General features: G+C 43.8%; 1 protein-coding gene across 4 annotated transcripts in view; it reads left to right on the top strand.

Annotated features, from left to right (window-relative positions):
- Positions 1-3,230: 3,230 nt before the first annotated feature.
- NEXN (nexilin F-actin binding protein) overlaps positions 3,231-16,145 on the top strand; it is a 44,692-nt gene continuing 31,777 nt past the window's right edge. For 2 of the 4 annotated variants that reach the window (XM_054981563.1, XM_054981562.1), the window contains exon 1: positions 4,136-4,256. The gene's annotated coding sequence lies outside the window, so the exon portion shown is untranslated. Of the gene's footprint in view, positions 3,330-4,134; positions 4,257-16,145 lie in introns of those variants that run through there. The other 2 variants (XM_054981561.1, XM_054981560.1) reach the window with 2 other exon arrangements.

The following is a 16,145-nucleotide window of genomic DNA, read 5'->3' as shown; positions in this document are numbered from 1 at the left end:
AAAATGTGAATCACAATTTTATGCAGCTAAAATCAGTTTTTAACTTCAGACAGCCACCTTGCCATACTTCAGTATATAATATTAAAACACAACATACTACCATTTGCTAAGGATAATTGCTTTTGAAAGTCAACCATTTTTAAAAATTATTTACTGTCCACAGCACAAAAAAGAAAAGAAACATCAGCTCTTTTTTAATCCTAATTGAAGCCTGCAGGTGTGTCCCCACACATTTCAGTTATGTCAGAACTGCATTCAAATTAGCTATTCCTTCCCAGATACCTATATTATTTTATTTATTTCATTTATACCCTGCCTTTCTCACAATGAGAACCCAAAGTGGCTTACTTTGTTCTGCGCACCTCCATTTTATCCTCACAACTCTGTGAGGTAGGTTAGTTTAGGCTGAAAGTATGTGACTGGCCCAAAATTAGCCTATAAACTTTGATGGCAGAGTGGAGATTGGAACCTGGGTCTCCCAGATCCTCCTATAACTACTACATCATACTGGCTGTCAGGGATGCGTTGGCCATTATGGCCACTAGGATTCTTCCAGTGAGCTGATGACATCCCCCATTATAGTTCTTCTCTGAGGGTGGGAGTGAGGTAATGACGGAAATGCTTGGATATTTTCTGTGACTCTTCTTACTTTATTAAGGCGCTGTATTTGTAGAAAAAGTGGCAATATAATAAGAGAGCAGATGGTTGTTGTTTTAACAGTCAGCACATCTGAGGGTACCTGGAACTTAGTATATAGGCCATATACTTAATATAGCCATATACCTGAAGACATTTTATTTGATCCACTCAGAGAGGGTAAAAAGGTTACTGGTTCACCACTGTTGGGCTCATAACTGTGTACAACACAAAGTGGGAAGATACAATGTTTCATTCAGGAACTGTTGCCACTTGACTTAACTTTCAGCCAACATATCTCACTTTAACATTCATTAGAATGGGCTTATGATTTTTCTTTCCCCAGAGAAAAGCCTTTCTAATTTCCTTCTCTGTGTGAGAAATTTTGAGATAGGTCTTGATTTCCTTACTCCACCTTACTCTTTCCTTTTACCCAGCCCTTTCTGGCAGTTTGTCTACTTCCACCACCCATTTCTCTCACACTCTCCTGATTGGTTGGTTCGCTGCTGAGTTGAGATTTATAGGTAAGAGTTCCCTAGAAGCTGGACATGGCTTTGATTTTCACACCACCCTATCTGGGACAGGCCAGCCCAGTTGTAAGAAGGGCAGCTGTGCTGACCAATCTGTGCACAGGGAGGTGCCTGTGTGTGCTATTTCAGCATTGCAGTTGTAACAGCTGCCATAGTCAACCCTGTCCTGGTCCTGCATAAAGTTAACTGTTTTGAATACCCATTGATTTGAAATGTGTAGATCCTGCTTATTCTGCTAATAACTTTTTTTTTTTTAGTTGTCACTGGAAGGGCCAAACAACTGTATGGAGAACTATTATCCTGAATACATAATTTATCAAGTTTGGTGCTACTAAAAAAAGTACTATTGAGATATATAAAAAAACAGTCTGTGATGTCTTATGTATTGGCCAGTCTGTGCTTACATTTTCACCGTGATTGTGTGAGAGCCCCAATGTGGTACAACTGTTGGTGTGTTTTGGGCTTGTGAAGACCCAGATTCAATCCTCCTTCACTCAGTGACCTTGGATCACTCCCTTTCAGCCTTCCCTTCCTCATAGGGTGGTTGGGAGAAGCATGTAGAGGAGAAGAGAACCTTTTGCTCCTTGAAGAAAGGCTAAGGATATAAATGCCGACATGATCACTTGCAGACAATAAGTAGAGTCCTTGCTATCAGCCTATATAACTATATATCTGTTGGGAAAGCATATAAAGACAGGAAGAATAAATTGGCTTTTGAAGCTATAGCCCAATATCCTCTATCAATATATATTTAATTGTACAGAGGCAACAGTGAATTGTACAGAGGCAACAGCAAGAAAAGGCAGTGAATATAGAGGCCAGGGGTGGGGGAGGGAGAAAACAGCCTAAGGAAAAAAAGGTGCAGGCTAAGAGGGAGGGGAAAATATTATTTGGGACCAACTTTCCAGTAATATCAGATAAGAAGAGAACAGAGGAATGGAGAAACAAAACATAAGAGAAAGGGAGACTGGAGGAGGTTAGGGTCAGTAGAAAGGAAGATGGGCTAAAGTAGCAAAAAATAATAGAGTAGGAGCTCTCACTTCTCTATAATCATATACGTAACAATGTTCTGTTCCTACTTTTTGATGGATCTGAATTGCGGAGTGAATGGGGTAGTCTAGTAGTCATAGAGCTGAATGCCAAGCCAGGTAAGGCCATCCCTCCACCATGCATAGAAATATATGACTATAGGAGTCTACTAGGCATCCTAAATAAGGGATTTTCATCACATTTACATCATGGGATTATTCTTCCAATTATTCTACTTTCACTACGGACTACTTAATTTAATGGGAAAAGGCAACTTTTTTAAAACATTTTTTTTAACATTCGATTTATATACTGCCCTTCAGGATGACCCTCTCAGAGCGGGTTACAAAGGATGCCATTATTATCCCCACAACAAAACACCTTGTGAGGTGGGTGGGGCTGAGAGAGCTCCTAGAAGCTGTGACTGACCCAAGGTAACCCAGCTGGTTTCAAGTGGAGGAGTAGGGAATCAAACCCAGTTCTCCAGATTAGAGTCCAGCGCTCTTAACCGCTACACCAAACTGGCTGTCTTTGGGGACTCTTATTTATATGTGAAATTTATTTAAAACACTTTTATACAGCCATTTTGCCCAAATAGATTCCCCACATTTTAAAAGTGGATTAAAAATAACCTTAACTATTCCTGGTGTCTCTGGGAGGAAGTAACATATTAACAGCTGGCTAGCTAGCCCATAGTCCTTGGTTAGAGTGAGATAGAATGAAAGAAGACAGTCCCAAATTTGTGCCCTGGAAGAAAGATTTAAATTATTTCCTGCTGCTAGCTGGACTAAAGTAATTTAAGCAGAAGAAACTGGTCCTGAATGCTCAAACATTAGCCTAACCCTAACAGAGAAATAGTTAATGGTGGAAATGTCTCTGTTGGGATAATCTTGAAGTACTGAGAATATCCTGGTGGTTTTGTGTATCTGGTGCTGACTGGACTCACAGCTACCACAATTATCTGCTAAGTTACTATAATTAGTTTGTTGCTCCCAGTGAGTTTAGAGCTATAAAAAAGCCATCTAGGTCTCCATCTCAAAACAGTTTCTTCTAATATCCCAAAGCAAAACTTGAGTGTTGGCTAATTGGGCCAGAAATTTTTGTGTGGAAGAAGGAACATACTATTTATTAAAAGTAAGTATTTTTATATTGATTAAGCATGTTGATGTGGATACCTTATAGATCTAGCTAAACTGTTATTTCACGGAGGTTATAGTATTAGGATTAAGGTGCAACTGTGAGAATTTTACTGTGCGTTATTTGTAGTTACACCCTCATAGGTTTCTATACAGTTTAACAGGTCAGCCAGTGGCTCATCTTTGTCTGAGGGTACTTAGAGGGCACACTAAACACAATGAAAACCAAACGCCTTGCTTTCCTCAGTGTTCAGTTTGTACAGATACCAAAATTGCAACCTTGGTTGAAAACATATCTAATCTGATGTAATCTAATTTAACAATCCCTTGTGTGGTGATTAAAGTGTTGGACCGAGCCTGGACCAGTTCTTCAACCACCACTATCACCATGAAGCCCACTGGAAAACCTTGGCTCATTGACGTTTTCTCAGCCTAGCCTGCCTGACAGAGTTGTTGTAAAGGAAATGCGCTCTACATGCGCTCAGGGTTAAGTAAGCTCCTTTCTTTGAAAAGAGACGGTAGAAATACACGCTGGCACAAATCATGCCCGGCCCTTCCAATTTCACAGTGACCGAGAGCCTTCCCGAACCCGCGGCATTCATCTAGATATTTATAGCCTAACGGCACTTTCAGCCCAAAATAACCCGGCTGGGCCAGTGAGGGCCCCGTGCAGCGCGGCCAGGGCGCTGAATGGGGAAAAGGGGAGGGGGCGGCCGCCTCGTGTGTGTCGGGACAGCTGCAGCCGGGCCGGGGCTCGCCTGGAATGCAGGAGCGGGCTGCGCACCGGGACTTTTATGGAAACTTGCAGAGCCCGACGCTGGAGCCGCAGAGACGGCAGTAGCAGCGGCGCTCTCCAGCTTCTCTCACGCCCACCCAGCCGCTGGGATTAAGTGGACGCGAGCAACGGAGCGGACCGGGCTCTCAGGTACGAAAAGCTGCCCGGGGGGGGGGGCTGGCGGAGGGAGGGCGCCTTTTTCTGGCACAAAGGTCGGCCTGAGGCCGGTGTTTGGCGCGCAGGGAGGCGAGGGCGCAAAGTGGCGAAGCTGCCCTCAGCCTCCGCTGTCTTGTCGCCTGGCAGTCTTCTCCTTATTCGAAGGGTCTCCGCTCTCACTTATTAGGGGCTCCATATGACAAACTGACATCTTCCTCCCGTCCCAGACACACTGGAGCGGAGGGGGGGGGGGCGGGATCTGGAGACGATTTCTGTGGGTTTTTTTCCTGGCAAGAAAGCGCAGTCGGCTCAGAGCCTTGGAATACGACCGACGTTCTCTCTATGGTCTCCCCCCCCCCACGCGCCCTTTATTATCGTAGCGAGTTTCATCTACCCTCTCGAAGAGCAGCGAGACCCCCCACCCTTAACTCTGAAGAAGAAAGTTCTAGAGGTTTCATTATGTTTTACTTAACTGCCAACTGTTTCAACTCGCAGCTTCTAAAGGGGGGGAGGAGAGGGCAAAGCCAAAGGATTGCGCAATGCCCTACCAACATCGAGGAAGCAACTCTTATGACATCTTGAAATGAATATAACCAGATGGCCCTTATTTTAAAGGAGGGTCCTCTTGTTCTGGTCGTATTAAAAGGTTCCATATGCATAACACACAGCAGAAAGATGTCTCCTAACTCAGCCACACCGTGTCTTCCTTTTCTAGTGCATTTTCCTGTAATGAAAATGGAATACACCCTCCCAGACTAAACCAGGGCAAGAGGCAGAGGAGCTGAACTAAATCCTAAAGAGAACAGCTCAGATTATGCAGATTTCTTTCTGGTTCCCGGAGGTCAATGTAAAGGAAACCTTTTACTCAAAGGTGTTGCACTCATCAAGTGGCTAAGGAGATGTCAACTAAGAAATAAGATGCTGAGCTAAAATTAGAGCCAAGGTAGTGACCATGATATTGTTGCCAGATGAGTGGGTGGGTGATCTCTAACCCAGCTCAGCAAACTGCTTGCTTTCGTCATTTGCTTCTCTTGAGGGTAGTTGCTGTGGCTTACTTCATCCTTCCTAAAAATTTTTGGATGACACTGATCACTGTAATTTATTTAAAGCTGTTCCTCAATTCAGGTGCTTGGCCATTTGCATCCACTATATAGTTAAACTGATACTGTCCTATACACAGAGAGAAAATAAAAGCAGGAAGCAGAACAGTGAAGCAAGAAATTGTGTTGTACAATTGGCCCAGAATTAGAAGACTAAAATCTTCTTGTAAAAATATGCCTGTATAAAGTGAGTCAGCTGACTACGTTAAAAATATGAACCTCTTTTTGAAGGAATGTTCGGTTTTTACATTTAAAAGACCTCTACTTAACACATGAATGACAGAGAAAGAAAAGGCTACATTTATGATCCAAAGAACTGTGGAGCTACTCCCCATGAACCCAAAGGGGCTTTACACTTGTTATTTCGATGGCCCCTCCCTATGCCTTACAGCAAACAGCTTTTGAAAACTAGGAGGCATTGCAAAATTAGATTCATATGGCCTTGCAGGTGGACGACAAGAAGCCTCTCATGTGATCCTAAGTAGCTCTTCGGAATTAAATTTATAGGACTATTCAAAGCAAAGTACATAGCGATGTGCCAAAATATTTTAGTAAAGTAAGCACAAGTTCCTTCCTTCCTTCCGATTCAAATACGTCATTGTTCTTTAGCATCTTGCAATAAATTGTCCCCAGTAACTTTTCCCAGATGGTGTCATCCTCAGAAACCAATCCCTGAAATTTATTGATGGTAGGAATTGGCTGATCTGCCATTTGTGACTCAACGCTGGAAAGGAACAGCTTAATATTTTTGCATTCATTAGACACAGAAGCTGAACAAAAATGTTATATTACTGCAACACAGTCTTCCATTCTTGGTAGACCATTCATTTTTCATAGCTAGTTTTGTTGTTTTCTTTGTGGTTTTGGTGTTGGTACTTTTGTTGTACATTTTGTCTATTGTGAAGCCTCTTCTACTTAGTGCAACATCACTGTTTACAGATGATGGTGGAAAATTATGGTTAGTGGGATTTTGTTGTGCATGTGTGATAGTTTCCACATATGGATGTTGAAAAAGCTATTCGGTTAACATCAAGGAGTAAATCTTGGAACAATGTGCTCCTTTTTCTAATTTATGTACTGCAAGTTTGCTGTGAAATGGAAATTGGCAACTATTCTCCAGAACATGCAAGGAATATGGCTTTTTTTCACTAGAAATGTAATAAGTGGACCACCACCACAACCTAAACAGAAGTATGTTACTCGGGAATTTAAAAAGGATTTTAAGATTCAGTTCTGTGTAACCCTTGGAAAGATTAATAAAAGGCTATGTGGAAGTGGTATAAGGTGACAAGCAAGCTCCAAAGAGGCAGCAAAGGTGGGATGAAATGGTGTGAGGGGAAAATTGCTAATTTTGATGTAACTCTGTCCACCCATTGCTCACAGTAATGGAATGAGTACAGTGGTGATGAGGTAGACCCTTGGCAATTGGTGTATTGGAAGGTGTGCTCTGTGAAATGACTCTGAAATTTACATGGATGGCAATGGCAAGGCCATGTTCCAGCCATTTCAGATTATAAAATATGGAGCTGTACCCTTTTTTTGGCTTGAATATCACATCTGGTCCACTAAGGCTCCCCCTGCCCCAGATAACAGTCCCCTCTTTTTTGACCAGCAATACTCTGACTATATAATGTGGTGTGATGTGGTGTGGCCTAGGTTGACTGAGGACCATCTACCAACGACTTCTGAATTGTGTAGGATTCCATATGTTACTTACTGTACTAGAATGATTAGTATTTCTCTGGAAATCTTAATGGAAATTGTAACCAGCATTCTCACAAACCTACTTATTCATATCATGTCCTTCCAAATGTGTTCAGGATGTGCTCATAGCCTTGTTATGGAAACTCATTGTGCTAGCCATGTAATTATTCTGCTTCTTCTCAGTTACAGGACAAATGGCACTTCTAAACAATAGTAACATAGAAAAAAAATGCTGCTAATACCCTTATTTAACCTTGGGAAATTAATGCATGCCTAGAAATAACCAAAGAAAAGCAATACGGAATCGATGTGAATTCTAAGCACCCTTTTCTTGTTTGGTACCTTATTTTTATTTATTTTATTTATTTGTTTATATTATTTATAGTCCATCTTTCTCACTGAGACTCAAGGCGTATTACACAGTGTGAGTCAGTACAGTCAATTTCAAATACGTAATTGAGTATATAAATACAAATTTGCAAAGCTTTAAAAGTAGCAGTTATCTAATACAGAGTTGAAGAAATGCTAAACAAAGCATAAGCTATTCTAAGACTATCACTGTAAACAACATACAAACTATCAGGGCTCATTTCGAGAGGGAACGCATAGGAACGCAGTTCCGGCAGTTTCCCAAAGAGGTCACATGTCAGGTAGCCCCGCCCACCTGACTCTCGGCCATTTTGGGCCCGTTTCAGCCTGGATTGGGGCTGAAACGGCCCAGATCGGGCCTCTGACGAGTGGTGGATCACTCTCCCGCTCATCAGTGGCCTGATCCTGACCATTTTGGGCCCCTTTTCAGCCATTTTCAGCCCCTTTTTGCCATTTTGGGTCCAATTTCGGCCCTGAATAGCTAGGATTGGGTCCAAAACAGCTAGAATAGGTGATGTCAGGGGGTGTGGCATACACAAATCAATTATACTAATAGCACATTTCCGGTGATGGCAAGAGGCATGACATATGCTAATGAGTTCCTCCAGCTCTTTTTCTATGAAATGACCCCTGCAAACTATCCAGTAGGATCATACTTAAGGCAACAAACAGAATATAGAAGTAAAATCTATAGTCCCTATTCTTTTACTTATGCATTTGTTTGGGACTACCTTTATACAGTACAGCCTTCCTTTCGGAGTAAAAAGTGCTCTTGAATAATTCAGTTCTGCATTGTTTGCAGAAAGTCAGGAGAGTGGGAGCTTCCATGACCTCTTCAGGTAGATATGCTGGATAGCCAAAACCTTGACTTGAGCTCGGTAGGTGATAGGCAGCCAATGAAGTAACTGCAGAATGGGACTAATATTCATGCTCCTCCTAGCTCCTGATAATAAACGAGTTGCAGCATTCTGTACCAACTGCAGTTTCCAATTTAACTTAGAGGGGAGACCTATCTACAGTGCATCACAATAGTCAAGACTCGATGTTACCATGGCATGGATCCAAGTGGCCAGATTGGCTGTGTCGAGATAGGGGGCCTTCTTCCAGGTTAAACTGAGGTAGTAGAAAGTGTTTTTTTGCAGCTGCCTTAACTTGCTTTTCTAGCAGTAGCTCTGGGTCCATTATAACATCTAGGCTCTTAACTAAGTCAGCAAGGGTCAGACGAATTTCTCGGAAAGTGAGGAGTACCATGTCCTTCAAGATCTCTGCCTTCCCAACAAACATCACTTCTTCCTTGTCTGGGTTCAGTTTGTTCACTTTCAGCCATTTGACCACAGCTGTTAGGCAGCAGCTCAAGCTCTCCACTACATCCTGCTGTGATTTGGATAGTGAGATACAGAGCTGGGTGTCATCCGCATATTGATGGCAACCAAATCTATAGGTATGAATGAGTTCTCCTAAATGCTTTACATAGAGATTGAATAGTATGGGGGAACCCTGTGGAACCCCACAAGATAATTCCCATTCTAGAAATAGCTGGTCTCCAACTGCAACCCTTTGGGTCTGTTCTGTGAGAAATGATTTAAACCAGTTTAGGGCCCATCCTTCAATGCCCACTTCAGCCTCCAAACACCTAAGCAAGATGGCAGACTACTGTATCAAAGCCTGCAGATAGGTCCAGTAGGAGCAACAAAGCATGGTCTTTTCTACATTCAGGCAGAGATCATCATCTAAAGCCACCAGAGCTGTCTCTATCCCCTAGCCTGAACCTAGACTGAAATGGTCCAAAGTATCAGATTTATCCAAGAAGATCTGGAGTTAGTCAGCTACTGCTTTTTCAATCACTTGGCCCAAAAGGGCCATGTCATTTTTGTTTAGGGATGGTTTTTTAATTAGTGGGTGGATAACTGCCTATTTGAGTGGTTGAAACTGCCCTGAGTTAGTGACTGATTTATGATAGACATCAAGTGTTTATTTATGTGGTTCTTGTATGATTTTACAGCCAACATAGGCAAGAATCCAGCATACAAGTAGTGGCCTTCACAGATGCCAAGATGCTGTTAACAACCATCAATGTAATTGGGTCAGAGTAGTCCATACTTTTAATTCTGAATTGTTCAGTTAAATTTTTGAATCAACACATTTCAAAGTTTTATTGATGATTGTATTCTAAGTGCTGGAAAAATATCAAATGATGGCACATTTTGTACATTTTGGACTTTTTGTTGGTATATCTTTTAGTTTTGTGTTTTGCAACAAAATTGTCTTTTACAACTACTGTTCTGGGCAGTATCTTTATTTAAGAGCCAGTGTGGTGTAGTGGTTAAGAGTGCAGGACTCTAATCTGGAGAGCTGGGTTTGATTCCCCACTCCTCCACTTGAAGCCAGCTGAGTGACCTTGGGCTAGTCATGGCTCTCTGGAGCTCTCTCAGCCCCACCCACCTCACAGGGTGTTTGTTGTGGGGATAATAATAACATACTTTGTAAACTGCTCTGAGTGGACATTAAGTTGTCCCGAAGGGCGGTATATAAATTGAATGTTGTTGTTGTTGTTGTTGTTGTTGTTGTTGTTATAAGATCTTGCAACTTTTTCAGTCTCTGTGACTAGATGTACAGCTCCCTCCTCTGTAATCCTTAATGATTATAGTAAATTTAAAACAAATTAGGTAGCATAAACTACCTTTGTACATGTTTCATAAATACATAAACAAACACATTACTTAATCCAAAAATTATCATCTTTTATTACTGTAACTCTAGAATTATCTTTTATTACTGACACTTGTATGATTTAAATGGAAACTGCTTATATCATGAAACCATCTCTTACATTTTCAAAAAGTTTACCTTCCAGTGAGTATATATTCCGCCCATCTGTCTGTCCATCCAGAGAGAGAATTTAAGTAAGATATAAAGAAGAAATGTATTACCTTAAATTTTCTTTTTCATTGTGAAAAATATACTACTTTTTGACATCTAACCTCCACCCCCTGCAAAAGAATAAAAAAGCCTTTTCATTTGGTATAGGCAGAGAGCCTATAATCTATGGCTACTTATAATAGCCATAGATTACAAATTAGTACCTAGACTGGTTTACCCAAACATAAACAAAATTAAGAAAGATGCAACTGGCTGAACTTCAGCCCAGATTACTAATTAAGTGACATTTCAGGATGGAGGGAAAGAACTAGAAAAAAGGGAAGGGTTCCTAATTTGGAAAATACTCCTGCCTTCTTGAAAGCTTGCCGTTCAGGTCTTGTTACATCTGCTCATGCTGCCATGTGTTCAGGCAGTATAGTTTGCCAAAAGTGCCTGTTCTTACTTGTGTTGAAACAAGAATACTTCTAAATTTTCTTTTCCACATAACTTTGCCATGCCTCATCACCGTGTGCAGGCAAACTATTGTCAGATGCTCTCTCTTTTATTAATTATATTATTATCCTGCCATTCCTCCAAGGAGCTCAGGGCAGCATACATTGCTCTCCCTCCCTCCCTCCCTCCATTTAAGTATCACAACAATCCTGTGAGGTAAGTCAGGGTAGGAGAATATGACTGGTTCAAGATCTCCCAGCAAACTTAACGGTAGAGTGGGTTTTTGAACCTGGCTCTCCCAGATCTCAGGCCAACACTTTATTACGCCACTCTGGTTCTCTTAACACTCAACATTATTTGCTACTGCTTGATCACAAGGCAGCTTCTGTCATATGTTGATTTTCCTATAAATGATAATATCCTTATTCTCCCTCTTATGAAGTTTTGCCGGAACTAATTTTAGAATCAATCCACAAAAATGTTTAAAATACGAAATAAGGGTTTTTTTTTTGAAAACTTATGTTTGTTATCTCCCACCAATAGTCTTTTCGTTTTTTATAAATTTTATTTCAGTTTATAAACTTAACAGTATAATCATATAATCACCTAAATCATACATCTACTATCATCTACTTCTACAGTAGATGATAGTAGACATATATATTATAAAACATAAACCTAAAACTAAAATAATTTAAATCATATAGTTCACATATCTGTATAGACTTATCTTGTATATTCTTGATTTTTCACTTCTATTTCAATATTTCTATTCTAACTTTACCATCATCTCCAGTAATAATTTTGTTATACATAGATAAAGGTAAAGGTATTCCCCTGTGCAAGCACCGAGTCATTACTGACCCATGGGGGGGATGTCGCATCACGACATCTTCTTGCCAGACTTTTGTTACGGGGTGGTATGCCATTACCTTCCCCAGTTATCTACACTTTACTCCCAGGAAACTGGGTACTCATTTTACCGACCTCGCAAGGGTGGAAGGCTGAGTCAACTTTGATCCGGCTACCTGAACCTGGCTTCTGCCAGGATTGAATTTAGGTCGTGAGCAGAGCTTGGGCTGCAGTACTGCAGCTTTCCACTCTGCACCATGGGGCTCGTTATAAATAGGTATTAAAATATATATATTGCTGATCTCTTTACCTATTCTAATTTCAACTTAAAATTTTTACTTATTCTTGAATTTTAGCTAAATAGTCAAAAATACTTTCAATTTTTCTTGAAAGTCTGCGACCAGTCTGTTATGTATATTAGATGTTAATTTTGCCATTGTTGTATATTCATGTAATTTATTATTCCATTCCTTCAAATCTGTATTTTTTTCTGCCTTCCATTTTGCTGCAAAAATCACTCTTGCCGCTGTCACCATATACTTGAATAAATCACTATGCATTTTTGTAATATTGCTGGAGGCCCACTGGTTTTCCACTAAGTCCAGAATCCCCCGGGGGCGTCTCCCATAGACCAACTCAAAGGGGCTAAATCCGGTAGAGGCTTGGGGCGTTTCCCTTAAGGCGAACAGCAGGGGGTCAAAGTAGAGGTTCCATTGATAGGGTCAGTCATGTGCGAACTTGCGCAAGGCCTCTTTTACTGTCTAATTAAAATGCTCCACGAGCCTATCGGTTTGAGGGTGGTAAGATGAGGTAAATATCTACCAGATGCCTAAGTTCTGGCAGAGGTGCCGCATGAGTGCCACCCAGAATGGGGTTCCTCTATCCGTGAGGATCTCTGAGGGTAGACCAACCATAGAGAAGAACTGCAAGAGGGCCTTGGTGATCCCGGAAGTCTGCATGGTCTGTAGCGGGATGACCTCTGGGAACCTTGTGGCGTAGTCCATGATCACTAGGGCGTAGCAGAACCCTCTGGGTGTGCAAGGTAGTGATCCCACAAAGTTCATAGCGATCTGATGAAAGGGTGTGGTCACCAACGGCAGGGGGGATAGTGGGGCCCAGCATGCACATTGCCTGGAGACCCGCTGACAGCTGGGGCAGGACTGGCAGTATGCTCTTACGTTGGCTGCTATTGAGGGCCAGAAGAACCAGTGCAGTACCTTGGCCAAGGTCTTGGCTACTCCCTAATGGCCGGCCCAGGTGTATTTGTGTGCGAAGCGTAAGACTTCCTCCCTGAACTTAGTGGGCATGAGCAACTGTCACACCTCCCCTTGTCCTTGGGTGGCTTTGGCCAAGCGTAACCAAAGGCCTCCCTGCTTTTCAATCCACGGCAGTCGTGCCGCTCCCTGGGGGTTCCGGATGTGCCCCTCTGCTGTGGCCACAGACTCCTGCAATGATTGAAGCGACTCATGTGACCCCTGTGCAGCACGAAAGGTTGGGTCAGCCGTCCAGCTATCTTCTGTGGTTGCCTGCCCCTGCCGAGGGACTGGACCTGGGTCCTGGGACATACTGGGTCCCAGTAGTTGTCATTGCCCCATAGGACTATGGACATGTTGCTGGGCAGTAGTGCAACCTGAGGAACTGGGGTGAAGGGGGCCCTGAACGGCCCCCGCACCACCACCAGCTGGCATTTAGGGCACGAGCAACAGTGGGCCTTCACGTCTGTGTTGGCCGAGGGCCAAAAGAATCTCTAAAGAATCTTGCTAAGGGTTTTATGGCATCCCAAGTGGCCTGCCCCAGCATGCTCATGCACCAGACGCAGGACTTCTGCACGGTAGGGGTTTGGTACCAGCAATTGTCAGACCTCGTCTTGAACATTTGGAGCATGGGCAATGAGAAACCCATACCCCTTTCTGCTTCTCAATCTGTGGTACATGGCCTGCCCTCCAGTCATCCCTCACTTGCCCTTCCTCCACTGCCACAGCCTCTCGTAGCTGCTGCAAGGAGTTGTCAGTCTCCTGGGTCATGCGGAAGGCTGGGTCCATCGGTGACACTTCTGGGGGGCTCCCTCCTGGGCTGGCCCTCAGCACAGTGCCAGGCTGGGCCTTCTGTCCACTCTTTCCCTCCTCTGGTAGGGCTGCTGCCAACTCCAAGGCCCCTTGTAGGAGGTGCGGGAACCCTGGGGCATCCCAGCCTAACATCACGGGGTATGGCAGGTCTGGTACTTTGACCATTTCCATGCGGTAGGGGCCCCCCGGATACTCCAAGGTTATGTGGCCAGCTCCGGGCATGGCCAGACACACAGGAGACCTGGGTCCACCTCCGAACTGGCAGGCCTAGAGGCAGGAGGCATGCTCTCACCAATGAAAGTGAGCTGCCTGAGTCCAAGAGGGCTTGGAACTTCTGTCCATACAACCCCACTGGCAGGAATAAGCCTGGCGCCCCTTCGCGATAAGTGGCAGGGATACGATAGACCTCCCATGCCGCATTACGCTCCTGTTGGGCGTAGTCCTGCCTCTGGCTGGGGCCTCTCAGTGGCTGGTCATTTGACATGGGGGCAGAGGTCATGGTCTGGCCCCTGGCCCCGTTGGTCCCCATGCTCCCTAGAGGCCCCAATAGCTGCACTAGTTCCTGGACCAGCTCCGCCAGGGCTGCCTGCTGCTGGGCTACAAACTTCTGCCAGAGCTTCAATTGCTGCCCCTCCAGCCAAAACCTGAGGTGGGCTTGGTCAGTTTCTCCTGGTATGATATCACTGTGGTTCAACGGTGGCGTTTCGCAAGTTCCCGTACAGGCCACCAATTTGTCAGCCTCCACCATGAGCGCCACTATGCTGGGCACCAGCACGCCTGACCTTGATTCTGGAAAGCTGTCGGGGACAGTGCAGGCTCTTGCTCTGTGGAAGGAGGGGGGTATACATCACCCTCACTCCCTCTCAGTCCACTCGCAGGCCTGCTTAACCTGACAGAGTCCTGGCTGCCTCCCCTTTCTCCTCGCCTTTCAAAGCCCCTGCCCTCCTCGCCTCCTCTAGGCTTGCTCTTCCTCCTATTCTTCATTCCTCTCACTCCTACTTCTTCCAGCTTCACTCTCTCCAAAACTCCACTACACTCCTACACAACCCACCATGCCCTGTGGGTGGACTTCCCTTTTATCCCTTTGTCTCTTCCCTGCTCCAGATGTCAGCTACGCCCCCCTCCTGCACTCTATCCACGGCCCTGGCTGACTCAGGCAGTTGCACCTGGGCTTGCTCTGCTGGTTGATTGGGGCAGGTACACCTGTGCCTCCTTGGCTGGCTGCCAAGCTTTTCTTGCAGATTGCCTCAGGTGGTTTCACCTGGGATTGTTCTGCTCATGGCTTCTGCTGGACCAGGCTACTGCCTTCTGGCTGGCCTGCAGGCTGGGGTGTGGCTCTATGCTGCCTTGGCTGCTTCTTCTCCCTGGCTGGTGAGGCTGCTGGCTGACTGCCTTTGCTTCCTGCGTCTCTTCCCTTGGGTCTCCTTCCCTCCTGGGGGTCCTCACTTTCCCTGCCCAGCCCCCTGCCTTCCCACCAGAGGGTGGGGCTAGCTGGCTTCCACCTACCTTGCCTGACTCTCTGAGACTTGGGTGCTTCTTTGCCCTCCTGTGGCGCGGATGCCTCCTTCCCCCCTTCTGTTGTTGGTCTGCTCTGATCCTGGGTGACAGTTGGGGTGGCTGGGTGGCTGTGCCCCAACTGCCTCCCCTCCCCTTCTCCCAGTAAGTCCGGAAGCTGAGCCTCAGACCCCGGACAAAGTCCAACATGTGATAAAAAGTTGCATCCATAGTCTGACGTTTCCAACATTTTCCATTATACTTTTTATTAGTTTTTGCAATATCCTTGGGAGTGATATACCTTCTAACCACGTTTTATACCAGTTCTCCTTTAATACTTCAGATTCAGTAAATTAATTTCTTTAGTCCATAGATTTTCTCACTGGCTCATGGATATATTTTATCCCAAATTTTGCATTCATTTCATCATGCAATTATTTAATTTGCTCTGTGTCATATTGCAATTACACTTTATATATTTTTCCTAATAGATGCTTTGAGTCTCCAGTAATTAATTGTTCAAAAGCTGTTTTCTCTGTAAGCCGGTCTCCTTCTTTAGCTATTTGTTCTTTGAATTTAGATACCATTTGATAATATAACAACCATGGAATGTTTTTTTTCTTCATCATGGATTTCCTGCCAGGGTTTCCTTTCCCTTGTTTATCCATCATATATTCATAATGTATGTAGTCAGTTTTCTTTCTTATACCAGTGTTGCAATAGGCATCTATTGGAGATATTAGTGGTGAGATTGGTGGGCTTATTCTATTTCTGCACTGAAACCGTATTCTTTATAGTCCATCCCTCAAAATGTGAGTACCAAGTTGTCTTTGAATGGTTTTAATGATTTTTTGATCCATAAATAGCTATGGTTTTGTTCTTTGGTATCAGTTATCTCCAATTTAATATTCCTTCAATTTGGATTTATAATCCAATCTGATATCCAAAATAATGCAACTTCTTGGTAATAAATTTGATATTTGAAA

This window comes from Eublepharis macularius, chromosome 5, assembly GCF_028583425.1.
Source record: "Eublepharis macularius isolate TG4126 chromosome 5, MPM_Emac_v1.0, whole genome shotgun sequence".
Classification (NCBI taxonomy): Eukaryota; Metazoa; Chordata; class Lepidosauria; order Squamata; family Eublepharidae; genus Eublepharis; species Eublepharis macularius.
Note: the sequence above shows the minus strand (reverse complement) of the source record. Positions and strands in the feature narration are given on the sequence as shown.